General features: G+C 41.5%; 1 protein-coding gene across 8 annotated transcripts in view; it reads right to left on the reverse strand.

Moving 5' to 3' along the window:
* lpp (LIM domain containing preferred translocation partner in lipoma) overlaps positions 1-17,400 on the reverse strand; it is a 389,509-nt gene that overhangs the window by 307,638 nt on the left and 64,471 nt on the right. For 5 of the 8 annotated variants that reach the window (XM_072572197.1, XM_072572192.1, XM_072572195.1 and 2 more), the window contains exon 2: positions 2,341-2,401. The exons of the other annotated variants lie outside the window; for them this stretch is intronic. The gene's annotated coding sequence lies outside the window, so the exon portion shown is untranslated. The remainder of the gene's footprint in view (positions 1-2,340; positions 2,402-17,400) is intronic. 8 annotated transcript variants of the gene reach the window in all.

The raw sequence follows: 17,400 nt of genomic DNA on the forward strand, positions 1-17,400 counted from the left end.
AATTGAATCTACCTGCCCCCTCACTCTTAGGCTGTCCATTTGAGAGCAAACCACTGATTTTGTTCAAAAAACAATTTCCCTCATTTAGTCTGGTTCTTTTGGTAATTACCTTAAGCCTGTTCCCTCTGGATATTGAACCTTAGCCACTAGAAACAGTCTGCCTTTAGTTGCTCTACCCAACCCTTCATGATCATTAATAGATCTGTCAAATCTTCTCTTCACCTTCTCCTCTTAACTTTCTTTGTTCTAAGAAGAACAGTCCAGCTCCTCCAATCTATCAAAATAATGGCATTCCTCCTCCCTGATAATACCTGAGCAATTCTCTTCTGTAAATCGTCAATGAATCAAACATCTTCCAAAAGAATTGAACAAGAATCCAAATTGAGCCAAATTAGCATTTTGTACAGGATTAGTGAACATCCACTCTTTTGTATGCTCTGCCTCTATTTACAAAGTCTTACAAAGCAATTAGGGTCTGGAAGACACTGCCCAAAAATATGATGGAGGCAGGTTTGATTGAGGCATTCAAGAGGACATCAGATTATTTTTAAAATAGGAATAATATTCATGGTTATTGTGAACAAGCAAGGCAGTGACACTAAGTCATCATGCTCATTCAGAGACCCAGTGGACCAAATAGCCTCCTTCGCACCCCAATAATTCTTTGACTCTGTGATATGTTCATTCAACTCTGGAATGTGCAAATTGTGAATGGGGTCCTGGTACTGAAAAGGTATCAATAAGATTAAAATGATCAAAAGGTGCACTGCATAATTCTACACAAATCAATATAGGAAATACATTCATGATACATCCATGCTTAAGAATACAGACAGTGAAGATGAGACTGATGATGTTAAATAATGTCAGGTGGATCCCTTGAAAAAATCTCTAGTGTTTGGGACACCAAGCATATGTGCAAGAAAAGATATGCTTCGGAAAGTAGTTACACTCAATAAATCTCACGTCAGACCTGCAACCATGACCTGACTCAGAAAAGAGGGGATGGTTGGCCTTTATTGCCCACACACACACATACTCCACCCTGGAAGTTGAAGTAAAGAAGGAACTTGCTAGGCCACTTCAGGTGACATTCTGGGTCAAGTGGTGTGGTACTGCAGTCACAAATAGATTCACACCAGATCAGGTAACAACTTGAGGCTGAACATAAGAATGTTAGAGCAGAAGAACTGGGAGCAGGAGTAGGTAATTCATTCCTCTGAATCTGTGATGGCAATTACTACATTCTTGGCTGCTCTCCTCTTTCTCTCAAATCCACTCTTCTGCCTCTCCCTGTAACTCTTTAATCCATGACTAATTAAAAATCTATCTCCTACTGAATTTATTCAGTGTTCTGTCACCTGGGGTAGTGAATTGCACAGATTCATGCCCATTGAGAGAAGTAGATTCTCTTCATCTCTCTTTGAAATCTGCTATGCCTTAGCCTCATTCCAGATTGACTCACAGAGGGACACGTCCACTCCATGTCTACTTCCTCAACGCCCATTAGCATCTTTTATTACACAATCCGATCTTCTCTCACCCTTTTAGACTCTATCAAGTAAATGCCTAAATTGCTCAATATCTCCTCATAAGACAAGCCTTTCATCTCTGGAATTAATCTAGTAAATCTTCTCTGAATTGCCTCCAATGCAAATACATCCATCTGCAAGTGGACCAAAACAGCACTCCAGATGCATTCTCACCAATGCCTAATACAATTGCAACAAAAGTTCCCTATTTTTATACTCCATTCTTATTGCAATAAATGCCAAAATTTCATTTGCCCTCCGTATTACCAGCTGTACCTGCATACTTTTCTGCGACTCATGCATGATGACCCTCAGATCCCACTCCACCAAAAAGTATTTTGAAGTTTTTCTCCATTGAGATGATAAATCGCCAGGTTGCCTTTCTGAAAGGACATTAGTGAACTCGTCACATTTTTTGTTTAACTAATCTACTTTATGGAGAAAGTGAGGAATGCAGATGCCTGAGATCAGAGTCAAAAGGTGAGGCCACTCCCTCCACATTCCTGACGAAGAGCATCCACTCTCCTGCTCCTTGGATGCTGCCTGACCTGCTGGGCTTTTCCAGCGCCACACTTTCGGTTTTATGTGTATTGTACCAGCTTTTCCTTCCAGGGTGTTTTTTTAATGAATTCATATGAGTTAATAAAATTTATAAACAGCTGAAGTGGATTTGTCCTTGTTCCCAAAAAGATTGGACTAATGCACTCCCATAAATGCGCATACTTCATAGTATAAACACTAAAGGCTACACATTCTATTATTCGTATCAGAATAATGTTCATTTCTCAGGAATGAACCAATAACTTACTGGTGCAGAGGCACAGGTGTTCCCAACTCCGCCAGTGAAGAAAATCACACAAATCTTGGCTCTTTCAAAACAAAACAGAAACATTCATGAGGTGAATTTGTAATTTCAAACAATGAATTATAATTTCAACAGGAATTCAAGACAGCAAGGGAGAGAAAAAGGGAAAATTGGGAAATCAGACACAGAAACCAAATTCACCTTCTACCATCAATTTCAAATCTCTCCTTGAAATGTAACGCACCTGAATTGTTCCACCTCTTGTCACCTTACTGATGAATGCTGATACACTTGCTCGGTATCTGACAAAAATGGTATTTTACAAACTCTCTGTTACGGTAGATTAGTCTACTATATTCACTGCTCGTCATGTGGTCTCCTCTACATTGGGGAAATGAAGCACAGAGTGGGTGAGCCCTTTACAGAAAACGTACCTTCTATCCACAGAAATGACTCCCAGCTTCTGTTGCTTGTCATTTCAACACACCACCCTGTTCCCAGGCCAAGATCTCAGTCTCGGACTTGCTGCAGTGCTCTGCTTGGCAATCCAGTGCCCTCTGGACTCAATATCAAGTTCACTAATTTTAGGACTTGAGGCACCTTCTGCCATCTCCTTACCCCAATCCCCATACACCAGACTTCTTCATCACATGGAATGCTGCCATAAACAACCCATTCTCAGCTATTAATGGTCCCCATTAGCAACTATTCACTCTCCCAGACTTACCTGGATCCAATCCTTTGTCTGTCCAACTATTTCTCTCTCTCTCTCTGGGCTCATCCTCCACCTATTGTTTATGCCTCCCCCCACGCCATCTTTCGCAGGTATACCGACCTTCTTCAAACTACAATCTGTTCTGAGGAATAGTCACTGGACCTCAAACATTTGCTCTGCTTTCTGTCCATTGCTGAGTTTTACCAGCAATTTCTGTTTTTGTATCATTAAAACATTGTCTGATCATTACCAGATTGTTAAGAAAGCGAATGCAATGTTGTCTCTTATCTCAAGAGGGTTGGAATATAAAAGCAGAGATGTACTACTAAGACTTTATAAAGCTCTGGTTAGGCCCCATTTGGAGTACTGTGTCCAGTTTTGGTCCCCACACCTCAGGAAGGACATACTGGCACTGGAACGTGTCCAGCGGAGATTCACACAGATGATCCCTGGAATGACAGGTCTAGCATATGAGGATACTGGGATTGTATTCGTTGGAGTTTAGAAGATTAAGGGGAGACTTAATAGAGACGTACAAAATAATACATGGCTTGGAAAAGGTGGATGCTAGGAAATTGTTTCCGTTAGACGAGGAGACTAGGACCCGTGGACACAGCCTTAGAATTAGAGGGGGTCATTTCAGAACAGAAATGCGGAGACATTTCTTCAGCCAGAGAGTGGTGGGCCTGTGGAATTCATTGCCACGGAGTGCAGTGGAAGCCGGGACACTAAATGTCTTCAAGGCCGAGATTGATAGGTTCTTGTTGTCTAGAGGAATTAAGGGCTACGGGGAGAACGCTGGGAAGTGGAGCTGAAATGCGCATCAGCCATGATTGAATGGCGGAGTGGACTCGATGGGCCGAATGGCCTTACTTCCACTCCTATGTCTTATGGTCTTATGGTCTTATTTGTGGGAATTTGGTAAGTGCACATCGGATGCTTTGTTTGTTACAATTGTAACTTGACAAGTTCTCCATTAGCTGTAAAATGCTTCAGGACATTTAGAACCTTCAGGTTGACAGTGTATTTAAAAAGCACATGGGATGCTTGCCTTTGTTTGCTGAGCATAGAGTTTAAGAGCAGGTTATGCTGGAACTGTATTAAAAAACTGGTTAGGCCACAGCTAGTGTATTGTATACAGTCTGGAATCCACATTACAAGAGGGTTAAACTGGGGTTGTTTTCCTTGGAGCAGAGGAGCCTGAGAGGGGGACATGATTGAGATTTATAAAACTATAAGTGGCATAGACAGGGTAGAGGCAAAAAACACTATTCCCTTGATGGAGAGATTAATGACCAGGGGAATAGATTTGAAGTGAAGGGCTGGAGGCTTCAAATGGATGTGAGGAAAAACATTTTCATCCAGAGGGTGGTGGAAATCTGGAACTCCCTGCCTGTAAGGGTGGTACAGGCAAAAACCTTTATAACACTTAAGAAGAATTTAGATGTACACTTGCAATGCCAAAGCAAACAAGGCTTCATTCCTGATGAAGGGCTTTCGCCCGCAACGTCGATTGTCCTGCCTCTCGGATGCTGCCTGACCATCACCCCAGTCTCGACTCTAATCTCCAGCATCTGCAGTCCTCACTTTTGCCTAAACAAGGCTACGGGCCAAGTGCTGGAAATTGGGATTAGAATATTCAGGTGTTTTTTTCCTGATCAGTGCAAATGAACGGCACACTGGTTAACCCTGCTGCCTCTCAGCGCCAAGGACCCGGGTTCAATTCCAGCCTCGGGTAACTGTCTGTATAGAATTTGCACATTTTCCCAGTGTCTGTGTGGGTTTCCTCCCACAGTCCAAAGATGTGCAGGTTAGGTAGATTGGCCAGGATAAATTGCCCAAATTGTCCAGGGATATGCAGGCTAGATTGGTTAGCCATGGGAAATGCAGGGTTACAGGGACAGAGTATTGAGTTGGGTCCGTGTGGACTCAATGAGCCATAGTGTAGGGATTCTATGATTCTAAACTCAATGGCCCAAAGAGCATTTTCTGTACTGAAATCCTTTTTGATTCAAGGACATCCTGCAAACCTGACAGATGATCCAGAAATGCATGATTTTTAAGAAATGTCAGATATCAAGGCAAGTAAATTAGTCCTACAAAATTCCTCCAAATACAATATCCTATACTCCACCATGGGGATGTGCAATAAATGTTCATCTATCAATTTAAAACTTAAAAAGGCCTGCATTGACACAATGGGCCAAATGGCCTTCCTATGCTGTTTCATGTTATGTTTTGAATAAGATTGCTGTTGTCCTCTGTTATGAGTTTTTGAGTGTTATGCTGAACAAAGATTATAAAAGAAAGGCTTGAATGTGCAGAGCCCCTTGCACTTTGTCAGCATTTTCTAATCACTTTCCAGCAAAGAAAAGCAGTTTTCAGTGCAGCCACTATCATTATATGAAACACCCACTTCATAATCAATGACTTCATACAGACTATACTTGGGCGATAACCAAATAATCTCGTGTCAGTATCAGGACTTACAGGTAAATTTAAGCCAAGATATTAAGAATTCCTGCTCTTTTTCAAATAGTGCCATGTGACTTTTTTAGATCCATCTGAAATGGCAAAATGTTTAGCATGACACCTAGAAGACATCAATTGTGTAGCCTGTCTTCAGTACTGAGTCTCTGACAGTGCAGGGCTACCTCAGTACTAACCCTCCAACAGTGCAGCATTCTCACAGTATTCACTCAGGGCTCCCTCAGGATTAATCTAGGTATGTGAATTACCTACTCAAGTGTGTGAAATGTGACTTAACCTTACCACCTTCTCACTCTGCAGAGACAGTGCTTCTCACTGAGCTAAATTAACACTGATGACCTTCGACGAAAATGAGAGGAGTCGTGGCTGTTTGGATGTGAATTGACAGATGGCTTTGTTGTGACAAGTGCAGTAATGTCTTGCACATCTCTGGGAGAGACAAAGTAGGTCAAAGCCTGACTCAGAAAGAGAGGCAACAAGCAGGAAGTGAAAAGATAAGAGAGGAAGTGGTTTGTTACAGGGCTTGAGAACCTCACTGAAAAGCAACAGTGTAAATGCATTTAGAATTGTAACAAACGGTATCCAATAACACAATTTCATGTATTTCAGGCACATTTCGTACAAAAATGTTTGGAAAGTCGAGGAAAACACTGATGTAGTGGTGCTAATCAGGAGCACAGGGATTTGTGAATCACTGAGTTAACTAGAATTGTCCACTCAGCACAAGGTTCCAATCCAAATCGATCAGAAGGTAGCTAATCTCAGACTAGTGGTGCTTTAGACAGGACTTGGAATTTTCTGATCCTGGTTATGAGTGACCCTGGCTGGAAAGCATGTGAGAGTTTAGTAACCACTTGCATTTATGTCAACAAAGCAAAAAGTGTGAGGGGAGAATGGCCACAAGTCACAAGAAACATCAAAAGAACATGGCCAGAACCTCATTTAAAGTAGGTGAAGATCTACAGTGAACTTCAGGGAGGGATTTTACAGAGTGATGCAATGGTATTCTCAACAGACGAGGAACGCAGAGGTTCTGGGATAATGTACTGGGACATGGATTGCACCACAGCAGATGGTGGGGTTAATTATTACATCTACAATTACAGGCTAACCTTATCAGAAGCATGGAACCATTACCAAATGCTGTAAAAATCTATCTTGTTGGCAAACATCCTTTAGGGAAAGTAATTGGCCATCCTGACTTGTTCTGCTGTACATTTGACCAAAAGTGATTGCCTTTTAACTGTCCTTTGAAATGGTCTAACAAGTCAAGTATGCTCTCAGTTGCATCAAACTGCTACAAAGCCAAAAGGAATTAAGTGAAAGTGAATGGACCACCAGCATCAAACCAGCAACAGCAAACCCAGCCCAACTGACCCTGCAAACACCTCCTTGTTAAAATCTCAAGGTTTGTCCAAATTCTGGGAGAGCTGTCCCGCAGACTAGTCAAGCACAAGCCTCATACTTATGGAGTTATTCTTCACAACGTACTGGATGACAAAATTGCCATCCTTGGTGCCATTCCACCAGCTGGACAGACCCAGCAAAGGCATTGGTACAGTGGTATGCACTTGGTTGCAGCAAAGTGCTACAACGTCAAAAGAAGGCCAGTGAAGCTAAATCAAACCACGCAACTAGAACAACAATGGCAAACCCAGTCCAACTGATTCTGTAAAGACTTCCTTGGTAAGTCTGCCCAGTTTCCCTGGTCCTCAAGCATGGACTCTCATGGCGTCAGGATGAACACTAAGTGTCATTGAAGGTGCAAGGGTACAAAAAGGACTCTGGAATCCTTTAATATCTGTTATGGATCAGTGGCACCACTACTGAGTGAGTTGGCCGAGTCCTAAAGGAATTACCTTGTACCAAAAAGGTAGAAAGGCCTATTTGACCTTAACCGCAATGTACCTGTCACAAATGCATCTGTACATGACAATATCAGTAGTAATTATCACTGTCATATACACGAAGATAAATATTTTTGAACAATTACACCCTTTAATGAGAGCTTTATTTCAGTTAACTGCATTTCATTGATGTTTAACTAATATATGCATCACCTGTTCTACTGTTCCATTAGGTCTCGGGCATCCCGTCTGATATTATTAAACGATAACCACCAAGTAGTCCTTGAGGAGACAAAGACTGGTCTTTACATTGAGAACATTCTCCATCGTTTTGCATGCCACTATCACTGTGCTAAATGGGACCTATTTTGAAAAGATCTAGAACCTCAAGACTAGGTATCCATGAGATTTTGTGGACCATTAGTCACAGAATTATATTCAACTACAAACTGGAACCTCATAGCTCTGCATATTCCCATTTTTCCATTTCTATAATTACTGCAGATCAACTATGGTTCAATGGAGAAGTAGCACCAGGATACTAAAAATGAAATGGCAATTTAGTGAAGCTACTAAAAAAGGGGTAGTTAGGTGCCAACAGCACAAGCAATAAGTGTCAGATACGGCTAAGGGAATCTACAACCAACTGATCCAATATAAGCTCTGCAGTCCAGTTATGAAGGATGCTGGACAATTAAACAATTCACAGGAGGAGCAGAAGGCTCCACAAATGTCCCCATTCTCATAATGGGGAGCCGAGAATATCCGTGAAAAAGACATGGTTAAAATATTTCCAATCATCCTCAGCCAGTAATGTCAAGTGGATGATCCATCTCGGCCTTCTCCAGAATTCCTCAGCATCAAACATGTTATTCTTCAACCAATTTAATTCATTCCATCCAATATCAAAAAACGGCTGAAGGAATTGAATACTGAAAAAGCTTTGGCCTAAAAATATTCTGGCAATAATACTGAAGATTAGTGTTCCAGAACTAACCATGACCCTATCCAAGCTACTGCTCTGACAATAGCTTCTACCCTATAGTTTGGAAAATTGCCCAGCTCTGTCCTGTATACAAAAAAAAAGGAACAAATCTGACCAGGCCAATCACCATCCCATCAACCTACTCTCAATCATCAGTAAAGCAATGGAAGGTGGTCATGAACAGTGTTATCAAGTAGTACTTGTTCAGCAATAAGGTCTTTGCTGACACTCAGTTTGAATTTCACCAGAGCCACTCAATTCCTAACCTAATTGCATCCTTGGTTCAAACATGGTCAAAAGTCAGGAGGTGAACGGCTTGGCAGGGAACTTACAATGACGATGTTTCAATGTACCTCCTGTTTTTGTCTACCTTGATGCTAGAAGCAGCTATAAAGAGATTCAGGATACACAATATGGGTGGAGAGATTCAGGGGCAGTGGTGAAACTGAAGAGAAACCTTGGAGTAAGGTGACAGCAGGTGGTCTGAGTAACAGATTGATATGGAAGCCTCAGTGTCACCAGGGGCTAATTCACTAAACAAAAAACCAAAGGAACTGCAGATGCTGGAAATCAAAAACAGAAACAGAAACAGAAACAGAAACTGCTGTACAGTCTCAGCAGGTCTGGCAGCATCTGTGGAGAAAAATCAGAGTTAACGTTTTGGGTGCACTAACCCTTCTTCAGAACACTCCAACAATTCACACGTTTTTATCAATCAAGCGTGGAATCATCAATAAATGTCTACAGAACAATATGTTGATTGGATTAGATGAAGGAGTACAGAGGAGATTTGTACAGAACCAGAACCAAACAACTGACTTGATTTAGTGCTTATTTCTCTGCACTACTTTAGATGGAACATAATGGTTAGCCTGTAAATTATCTCATCTGCTACTCCATTAGATGATTCAGCATTGAAAGGTTTCTGCATTTACACAATTGCTTTCCAGTTCTCTCTGACTCCCCATATCTTTTTCATATGTGTAGTGAATCTTTTGTTTTGCCTATCTCCTCTCAACTGGGAAAGTAACAGAAGTCACGCCTAAGCCCCCACTCCAACACTCAAAATGAGTGTTTGATCTAACTCAAACTAACACTGATTATGTCCTCTGCAAAATTGCAATGGGATCAATCAAGGAGCTGACCAGGAACTGATACCAGGGTGAAGAATAGATCAGGAGAGAGCAATGGGACTGTGTAATGATCAAGGCACAGAAGAAACAGCAGTTAGCAAGCTTGCCTCAGGGTTGAAAGACAGGAGTCAAGTTTGAGGAAAGGTTAATAGATGGGTTAGAATTGAAGGGTAGGGTTAATAGGAGATGGGGTAGGTCAGGTGTCAGAACTGAGGCATAAGAATTGGGGTAGGGCTGTCAATGAGACACTGCTTCAGATGCATTTACTTAGAGTCATAGTGAAAAAGCTGCCTCGTTGGTCCCTTTTAAATCGTTCCTGTCTCATGTTAAACCTATGCCCTCTAGTTTTAGACTCCCCTACCCTGGGAAAAGGACTTTGACTGTTCACCCTATCCATGCACTTCATGATTTTATGAACTTCTATAAGGTCACCCTTCAGCCTGTGACACTCCAGAGAAAATAGCCTCAGCCTATTCAGCCTCTCCCTGAAGCTCAAACCCTCCAGCTCTGGCAACATCCTTGTAAATCTTTTCTGAACCCTTTCAAGTTTAACAACATCCTTCTTAAAGCAGTGAGATCAGAACTGAATGCAGTATTCCAAAAATGGCCTCACCAATGTCCTATACAGCCGCTTAGGCCAGCTTTTACAAAATTTGATTTTTAAAAATGCATTCTGGAAACTGTCAGCTTCAATGTTTATTCGTCCCGATCCTAGATCACAGAATGAATCATAGATACAGCCAAAAGCAATACCGAAGCAAAGCTATTTGCACTGAGATAGCTGGCTCACCCTAGGCCTGGTACTGTCAATCGTCCAACTCCTGCTCATCAATCTAGAAACATTCCTTTGAGATGCAGTTAGGAAGCAACATTGCCTGAATTCATTGTAAGACGTTTCTTCTAAATTTGGACAATTTTTAAATATCGCTGGCCCAGCAGGAACAGCAGCTATAACTTCCTTGCGTCAGTAGCACACTCCATCAATATACCATCATGACCTGGTATAACCAGGCAAACATCAGCCTCTTCATAGAATGACTCCCTCAGTATTTCAGCTAACCCCATGCCTCTGAATCTGTGCCAATACATTTCGGGCCAGGAAGCTCAATGTTGGCCATTATGTACTCAATGACCTTCTCAAGAAACCAATGGTAATCTAGTCAACAAACTAAAGCCTGAAACACCTTTTGAATGTCAAGATACAGATGCAATGGAGAAAGTACAAACAAGATGAATCCCGACTGAAAGACAATAGGTCTGAGGAATGCTTGAACAGGTTGGGACTTCTTTCTGTTGGAAGGCAAAGATTAGATACAGGTTAGGAAAATTATTAAATTAATTTTCTCTGGAGTGTCAGAGGCTGAAGGGTGACCTTATAGAAGTTTATAAAATTATGAGGGATATGGTGATAGAGAAGACGTGGACTAACTGAGGAATGAGGCCAGAATAGGGGCATAAATATAAAATAGTTACTATTAAAACAAAGAGGATTCATAATAATGGCTTCAGGGATAAGGAACTACATTTATGAGCTCAGACTGGAGAAGATAGAACAGATTTCCATGGCAAAGAAAAGAGTGAGAAGAGAGTTGATAGAAGTTTTCAAAATCACGAGGGTCTGAACAGAGCAGACAGGGAAAAACTGTGTCTGCTCATGAAAGGATCGAAACTGAGTGGGCTCGTATTAAAGGCCATGAGCAAAAGAAGCAAAAGTAAATGAGAAAAATCTCTATCGAGCAGCAAGTGGTTGGATCTAAGATGCATGCCTAAGATTGTAGGGGAGGCAGCATCAATGGAGGCTTTCAAAAGGCCATTAGACAGTTACATGAAAAGAAAGAATATGCAGAATGGTCGTGAGCAGGCAGCATAATGGCACTGAGTAAGAATGTCATTCGGAAAGCCGGTGTAGACATAATGGACTGTATGTCCTCCTTTGTGCTAATACCCAAATGGTAGCGAGGACATGGACTTCACTGCCTCCTAGATTGCTGAGGTGAATAGACTAGCTGTACTTATGGCAATGCCAGGTAACTTTCCTGGGTCAAGGGATGGATATGGCAAGAGAGTAGGATGAAGGAAGGTGAAGGACAATTATTTGGAATGTAAACACTGGTGCATGAACCAGATAGGGCAAATGGTCTGTTTCTAAGATATAATTATTTTGTGAATTCTTTGGTTAAGCTTACAGACTTGCTAATCACAGGAAATAGTCTATTCCCTGAAATAAATCTCCTCAAAGCCACAGAATCATTGGATTTTAGAGTCCAGGAAGAGGTCATTCCGTCCATCATTAGTAGACCACATCTTGGAAGGAAATATCCAATTAGCCCTAAATCTCTGGCCTACGCCTTTCCCAGAGTTTGGAAAAATGTTTATTATGTAATCAACCAGTCAGACTTTTTTGGCCTCCACCTTGCACTCAAAACAAGAACATCAAACTCGCCCTTGTCAACCCGCAAAGTCCTCCTTACTGACATCCAGAGGCTTGTACCAAAGTTGGGAGAGAGGTCTCACAGATTAGTTAAACAACAGCCTGACATAGTGTACTCTCAGTATGTGGCATCCAGAAGTACTTGCTGAAATAACTCCACAGAGGTCAGTATCCCGTCACTAAGCCATCCTTTATTTATATCTGGAGAGTCCTTGACACTGATATAGCTGCCTTGCAGCCAGCTCTCAGAGTGAAGAGGATTTCTGACACACTGTTCTTACCTGTCAGCCAGTACTCTCTGATTGGACCAAATTAACAGGCCCATTCAGGGAACTCATATTCTATAAGATCCATTTGACTGATCACATCGCAATCACTACACAAGCAAAACTGGAGTAAATAGGAATTGGGAGAAAAAACATTCCAACAGTTGGTATCATGCCTAGAACAATGTAAAGTGGTTGGAGGTCAGGAATTTCAGCCCTGCAACATTCCTGCCTGTGTTCCTTAGGATATAGTGTCCCAGGTCAAATCATTTTAGCTGCATCAGTGACATTTTATCCAAAATAAGGTCAGAATTGAGGATGTTTGTTGTTAATTGCACAATGTTAAGCAGCATTTTGTGAATTCCTCAAATTCTGAAGCCATCCACGTACAAATGCAGTAAGACATGGCCAACCTCCAGTCGAGGGCTATAAAATGGCTAGTCATGTTCACACCACATCACACACAGTACCTGCTTCAACAAAAGAGAATCTAACCATCTTATTTGATATTCCAAAGCGGAGTGTGGAACCTATATCCTTCTTTCGTTATTCTGTTATGGAATGTTGATGTCTTTGGCAAGGCCAGAAATTGTTAATCACTTTGAATTGCTCTTGATCGGAGTGGCTTTCTAGGCCTTTGAGAGGACATTTAAGAGTCAAGCACATTAATGTGGGAGTCAGTCACCACGTAAGGATGTCAGATTTCCTTCCCTAAAGTGAATTTGTGAACAAGATTTTTTTTAAACCAACATTACTGACAGTAGCATGGTCTGTACGAGACTAGATCTTATTGAGTTAAAATTTCACAATCTCCCAAAATGAGATTTGAATGCATTTCTCTGAAACGTCAACCTTGGGTTCTGGATTACCAGTCCAGTGACATTGCAACTAACATCACTACCTATCCCTATCAAAATCCTAAGATCACCATGAACAGAAATTATGGACCAAATCTTGGAATTCCCTGCCTAACAGCATTGTGGGTCTACCTCCACCACATGGACTGCAGAGGCTCAAGAAGGCAGTTCACCACCACCTTCTCAATGGCAACTTGTGGTAGTCAGTAAATGCTGGTCTGTCCAGCACCACCAATGCCCCATGGGACAATTTTACAAGTACATTTCCAATTCAGTTTTGAAAGTTATTATTATATCTGCTTCCACCAGTTTTTATGGAGCACCTGCCAGTCCTTACAAGTCACTGTTTAAAAATAGTGCACCATAGAACAGTACAACACTGGAACAGGTCATTTGGCCCACCATGTCTGCACTGACTAGGACACCATTCTAAACTAATCCAATTTGCCTGTACATAGTCCATATACCTCTGCTCCCTGCCTAAATACCTCTTAAATGTTGCTATCGTACCCGCTTCCACCACTTCCTCTAGCAGCATGGTCCAGGCATCTGCCATGCTCTGTGCAAAAAAGGTTGTAGCACACCTCTCCTTCAAACTTTCCCCTTCTCACTTTTAATCTATGTCCCCTAGTATTTGACATTTCCACCCTGGGAAAAATACTCTAATCATCCACTGGACCAGCCTATCATGAGGGACCTTGCCTCTCATTATTTTATACATATCTGTCAGATCCCTCTTCAGCGGAAACAATACAAATAATAACACACTCCAATCCAAGCAACTCTTTTGCACCTCTTCCAAAGTGTTCACATCTTTCCTATAGGGTGGTGACCAGAACTGCACGCAATATTCCAAATGTGGCCTAACTAAAGTCTTATACAGCTGCATCATGACCTGCCAAAGTTAATATTCAATGCCTTGACCAATAAAGCCAAGCATGTCATATGCCTTCCTTATCACCTTATCCAGTTACGTTGCCACTTTCAGAGGGTTATGGATTTGCACCCCAAGATCCATCTGAAGATCACTACTCCTAGGCAGACGACATTGTACTGTATACTTTCCTCTTGCATTTGACCTCCTAAATGCATCAGCTCACACTTGCGCAGATCAAACTCCATCTGCCATTTCTCTGACTAACTTTCCAACTGATCTACATCCTGTCAAAAAATTCTACATCCTATTCTTTGACAACCTTCCTTATTACCTAGAACTCCACCAATTTTCATGTTGTCTGCAAACCTACTGACCATTGACACTTTTTGACAAATCATTTATTTATATATGTTACAAACATCAAAATTCTCAGCATTGATCCTTTTGAAACATCACTGGTCACAGACCTCCAGTCTGGAAAAAACACTTCCACAACTACCCTCTGTCTTCTATGACTAAGCCAATTTTGTGTCCAACTTACTAACTCACCATGGATCCCATACAACTTAATCTTCTTAACCATTCAACACTGAGTAAAGTCCATTTAGACTGCATCTACCGTATCCTGCCTTACTCTCACCAATCATCTTCATCACTTCCCCAAAAATTCCAATCTAATTTTTCCCATAAAAAAAAATACTGACCATCCCTAATACATCCATTCTTTTCTAAATGTGAATATAACCTGTCCCAAAGAATCATCTCCAATAAATTTCCTTACCACAGATATAAAGCTCAACAGCCTATCATTTATTGGATTATCGCAGTTGTCCTTCTTAAACAAAGCATTTAGTATACTTGCCTTCATTGCTCAGACCACTGAGTATAGGGGTTGAGATATCATATTGAGGTCGAATAAAATATTGGTGAGGTCACTTTTGGAGTACTTTGTAAATTCTGATCACCCATCATTGGAAGGATATTATTAAATTGGAGAGGGTTCAGAAAGTAATTACCAGGATGTTGCCAGAAATGGAGGGTTTGTGTTATAAAAATAGGCTGGATAGGCTGGGACTTTATTCACTGGAGCGTATGAGGTTGCGGGGTGACCTTACAGAGGTTTATAAAATCATCAGGGAAATAGATAAGGTGAATAGCAAACATCTTTTCCCTAGAGTGGGCATGTTCAAAACTAGAGGGCATATTTTTAAAATGAGAGGAGAAAGATTTAAAATGTACTTTTTTCACACAGAAGATGGTTCATGTGTGGAATGAGCTGCCAGAGGAAGTGGTAGATGTAAGTACAGTTATGACATTTAAAAGATAGGCACGTGGGACTGGTTTATTTTGGAAACCTTGACTGGCATGTACAAGTTGCATTGAAGGATCTGTTTCCAAGTTGTATGACTCTATGATGCTATAATTCCCGTCCCTCTCAGTGAGGTCAGACATTGAACGAAACTCAACATGGCTCCAAGTGTGCCAGTGTAGCCTTTGGCTGTCACAGAAACAGAGTACTTTGTGATGAACACTTCAAATCCTAGCAGCAAGCACATGGCCTATAGGACAGTGGTGTTACCAGCCCTCCTATATGAGTCAGTGAGATGGAAAATGTACAGCAAATGCCTCAATTCTCTTGTGAAAAATTACCAGAGGTACCCCCACAAAATTATGCAGATCACCTTACGTCTGTGGCAGGATAGGCACTTCAATACTAATGTCCTCTATTAGACCAACAGCCTGAGCATTAAGGCACTGGTCACTGTCTATCAGTAGTGCTGGGTGGGCACACTGTCCATATGCCAAGCAAAACATCCATAACAAACAACACAACAACTGTTTCTAGAAGGGCAGAGAAAATGCATCATGGGCATCTTTAAATCATTCATGAACAAAAAAGGCACCATCCCGCCAACTCTTGGGAATCTGTTGTCCAGTGCTGCCAAAATTGGTGAAGTAGCATTTGAAAAGGTGCCAACCATCTTTAACAGCTTTCACTGGTCCAGGTAAGGCCAAGCACAAACAGAAAACCTGAGCATCCCACGCACCTACCACTTGCCTGCCCCACCTGTAGCAAGGTGCGTGGATCCAGAATCAGACTTTTAAATCACCTCAGAATCCACAATTCGAGTGGAAGAAAGTCAATTTTGATCTCAAGACACTGCCTAAGAAGAGAAAGTCAAAACAATGTCTGTAAGCTTGTTCCTGAAGAGATCTGAGTGCTTGATGTTAAAAAACTGGAAGCTACTAAAACAGTTGGCAACTGGCAGACAAATGGATCATCTACATTGGCCTCTGAATGGAAAGTTTACATATCACAAGGAGCAAGCGGCTCTATAGCACGATTCAATGAGTTTAAATAACCCAAATCCTGCTCCCGCACCGTTCCCACTGCAATCCAACCAATGTCATGAGAGTTTAATCGAGCCACATAGATTAGATAGTGGATTTTCTTTCTCCTTATAGCAGAAAAGGCTGAGGGGCTCCTAAGTGAGGTATACATAGTTATAAGGTATAGATAGGTAGATAGAGAGAAACCTTTCCCCCTACCAGAGAAGTCAATAAGTAGGGACACAGTTTTAAGACATTAAAAAATAAGAATAGAAGGATTCGGTCCTCGAGCCTCCTCCATCATTTCGTGGATCATGGCTGATCCGACATGATCATGGCTTCCCGATCTCTTCCTTATAGCCCTTGAATTCCTCAACTGATCAAGTATCTATCTATCTCAGCCTTGTGTCGATATATGGACTCTGCTCCCACAGCTCTGTCATAAGAAGTTCCAAATACTCTCAACCCTCTAACGAAAGAAATTCCTCCTAATCTCTGTCTAAAATTGGTGCCCCTTTATTCTGAAACTATGCTTTCTGGTCCTATACTGTCCCACGTGTGGATACGTCCTCTCAGCATTTGCCCTGTCAAGCCCCCAAGAATCCAACATGTCTGAATGAAATCATCCCACACTGTTCTAAATTCAACAAGTCTCAACCTGCTCAACCTTTGCTTGTATGGCAACCCCTCCATACTCAGTAAAGTAATATCTCACCCTAAATAAGGGACCTAAACTGCTCACAGTGCTACAGCTGTGCTCTCTCAGCATCACCTTGTACAGTCACAGTAAGACTTTCCCATCTATACTCCAATCCTGTTGAAATAAGAGCTAACATTCTATTAGCCTTTCTGATTGCCTGCAGCACCCTCTGTGCTGGCTTTCTGTGTTTTGTGTTAAGTACTGCCCAACATCCCATTTAACAGTTTTCTGGAGTTTCTCTCCATTTAAATGATACTCTACTCTTCTGTTTTGTTCACATTTTTACATATTCTACTCCATTTGCTTAATTTCTGCCACTTACATAAACCATCAATATCTCTCTGCAAACTCTTAGCATTCCTCTCACAACTTAACTTCTCCACCTACTTTTGTCTCGTCTGCAAATTTGGCTACTGTACATACGCTTCCTT

This window comes from Chiloscyllium punctatum, chromosome 6, assembly GCF_047496795.1.
Source record: "Chiloscyllium punctatum isolate Juve2018m chromosome 6, sChiPun1.3, whole genome shotgun sequence".
NCBI classification, from domain to species: domain Eukaryota; kingdom Metazoa; phylum Chordata; class Chondrichthyes; order Orectolobiformes; family Hemiscylliidae; genus Chiloscyllium; species Chiloscyllium punctatum.